The sequence below is a fragment of the Telopea speciosissima genome, chromosome 2 (assembly GCF_018873765.1).
Source record: "Telopea speciosissima isolate NSW1024214 ecotype Mountain lineage chromosome 2, Tspe_v1, whole genome shotgun sequence".
Lineage (NCBI taxonomy): Eukaryota > Viridiplantae > Streptophyta > Magnoliopsida > Proteales > Proteaceae > Telopea > Telopea speciosissima.
In genome coordinates this window covers 27,878,798-27,882,286 of record NC_057917.1, presented here as the reverse complement: position 1 = coordinate 27,882,286, position 3,489 = coordinate 27,878,798, and positions in this window count along the sequence as shown.

Sequence of the window (3,489 nt, the reverse complement as noted above, 5' to 3'; positions counted from 1 at the left end):
AAATTTTACATTTACAAAGTAAAATATTACGCATAAAATTTTTCAAGTAAGATTTTATGGCGTAACAAGCTAAGCTATGAAAAAAAGGTGACAGAGTTTTACAAGAATAAAAACTTTTCAATAATGGAAACACTAAATAAAGGAGGAATCTTAGAAAAAATTGGTAACTAAATATTTGGGTGATACTGGGAAACTAGAGTTACAATAGTAAACTAGGATTACACATAGAAGTTTGAGAGAATGGGTCATCTGCATGTACCAACAGGTGAACGTACTTCTCAGAGCCAATCACATTTTAACTTTGTTTCCATAAAAACCCCTCTTCCCCTTATAAATGGCAAAAATAGGACAGATAGTTGGCTCTCACATGTACGTTCACCTGTTGGTACGTGCAGATAAACCGAATATGAAGAGCTCAGCTGTACACGGACTCAATATTCACCAATACCTTCGCAAGAGCTAAAATTATTGCCAATTTAGTCAAAGCTTCCCAGTGCAAGTGTGCAACAACCCTGGTTCTACGACTATTATGTGCTACGTTGTTGTCACGGAGGATAAAATCAAGCACTTTGAAATCTGAGTAATATTTGAAATGACATTGAAGAGGAAAGGATCACACAAGTCTCACTCATTACATGAACGATACAAAGCAAATTACTTATTAAGACAGCTTACAACCCCTCACCTACCCCATCTCTCTCTCTCTCTCTCCCCATTCCCAGGAGTCGAGCTCTGGAGACATACCCTGCCAAACATGCAAGGTAAGGGAATATTATGATATATCAACAGAATATGCGAACAGTTTTTTTTCTTGTTTATGAAAATTTTATTATTAGCGGTTAATTATAATGTTTTCTCAAACTTTTTTGTTTTCTAAAAAGGCATGCTTACTTTATTTACAGATGGAGTAAGAACTTAGCAAAACCAAACTGGAGAGTTGGGTAGAGGTTGGCGGGGTCCGGTCAAGAAAAACTAAGAATTAGATTTTTCTAAATTTGGTGTTTTAAATTCTATCTACTTGCCTGATTTTTCTCCCAATCTGGATTATCGGATAGGAGGGTCAAACCTGAATAGAAGAAAAAAAAGCCAAGATTTCCTTTTTTTAAATAAAAGCCATAAATGAAAAGTTATATTTGGGCTGTGGTCCTGTGGCTGGTTATTCTCATTCTTATCCACATCAACCAACTAATTGAGGGAATTTTTTATCACTTTAGAAGTAATTAAGCTACCTAGGTTGGTATTCCTACCAGGATTCCTTGGCAGTTTTTCCTATTGGGGTTCTTATCTATGTAGTGATTATGATTATAATTGAAAGTGTAAAAGATTACAAGCAAGATAACACTAACTGGTCTTGTAGTTCCTTCACCAATGTGGGGGTCAATGAGTGTGCGCACAGAGAAATTAGTTTTGATGGAATTTCCAATTTTATTAGAGGACTGAACAATTATCTGCGCACTGTTGTGTCTAGGCATAGAAACCACATGACTGGTTGGTGTTCTTTTTTCCAAACGATTATAGTTGAAAATGAAAAAGAATGTTACCTAGTGGGGTAGATTCTGTGCTCAGACATAAGAGTTCACAATATTATCTTCTCGCCCCCGTTTAATAAAAACTCTCATCCCTGTTGATACCGCACTTTCATTACCCCGCACTAGTGCAAGCCCCCTAATTGTAATTATATTTCTAGATCAAGGAGTGTATTAGTTTAAGGTGTAGAAAAGTCAGGTTTAGTAACTCTGTTCCTAGTAGGAGTGTCAAAAGTTGGTCCCCATTGGTTGGCCTGACCTGAATCGATTGGTTGAAGCCTGAAATCAGCTCGATCGACAACGGTCACCCAATCGGGACTGACCATCTATAGCCCGATTAGCCTGTCTAAGCCCATAAAACCTGATTGTTAATCATTTATGATCCGTGTAAGTACCATTTAAAACTCAATTTGTCAATTAGGCTGTTTAAAGCTCCAATATAGTCTGACTACCTTGAGTTCAATTATGGGCCGTTAACTGATCGAATAGAATGAAAACATATCCATGTCGTAGCCTATGAAGCCTAATTACCTGAACAAGTAGGTCGGGCCTGATTGATTGAGTCCCCTAATTCCTACTACATCCCCACCATTGAAACAAGATTGGGTACAATCACACAATAATGGTTGTTCTGTTGATGGATTTTAAATTACTATAGGGAAAAGGAACGTTGCTTGATCGCATGGTCCATGTGCCCAGACACAGGTGCGTGAGAAATTACCATCCCAGTCCCATGAAATCAAAAATCTCATCCATGTTCATGCCCTTGTGCATGCTCTTATTGACCCCCCCCCCTTTCTTGTGCAAGTGTTATGTGACCAGAGTAATCTCTTGCCCATTACTTAAATACCCTTTGTGCGTTTTCCCCTTTCTCCTATTTGGCTTCTCAATCTTGGCTTAGCAGTTAAATCCCAAATTTTCTGAACAGGTTTGTTGCCACGCTGTGTGGTCCTTGTGCTAGCGTGAGGGCCAATGGAAGCACATACATATATATCCAAGGAGAGGGCAGGGGTGGTCATTTCACTACCCCATCTGTGAGGGAATTAGAAGAGTGCTGCAGAGCAGTGTTCCTTTTCCCAAAAATATATTATGAGAAAAAGATCATTGCTAGGTTTGGTAGCATTAAGCGAGTGGAATGGCCGAGTTCAATCGACCAATCCAGTGAATTTTTTTTAAAGATTCCGACCAATTCCGGCCAATTCCCAGCCCTGCTGAATAGGAATTGGCTGAGGCTGACCCATTCGCCGATTCCTATTATTTGAACCGTGCATGCGATCCATATTAAGCTAAACGAAAGATTTTGTACCAAAGAACTTAAACCAAATACGCCACCATGCCAACCCATTAAGCCATGGACGGGGTTTCCCTACATATAGAATGGGAATGGTAATGCCAGCACAGAGTGAGATAACGACTAAAGGCCTAAACGTCAAAGACCATTGAAGAGGTGGAAACTGCTTTATTCTCGGGGAGAAGGGTACTGGTGTTGTCGTGTTGAATTGGCGGTTGTGGGGTCCAATTCCAACCATCAAAGTTTTTGTGTGTGAATCGAGAGATACTTGCACCCAAAAAAACAAAAAAAAAAAAGAGAAATCGAGAGAGATCTATTTAGTATTTATCCCAAGAAAAAAAAAAAAAAAAAAAAAATCGAGAGATACCTCTGAATATCCGAATCGGCATACCACGTGTTTCATGTAGAGATGTACACATTTATTAAGGCTAAATCCACGAGATTTGTCGAAATTCCGAAACACAATAATACCGGATTTCGAAATGAGGAATTAATTGATGAGAAGGAGGAATATATGGAGGAGGGTTCATATGTGTGTTGTTCATCTTCCCTTTCTTTGTCTTCTGCACTCTCCAGTGCTCCCTTTGAATTAAGAAAACTTTATAGAGAAGAAGAACGGGTAATGAGTAGTCGTTAGGGATATGAGGTTTGTTGATGGTGTAGTAGTGATAC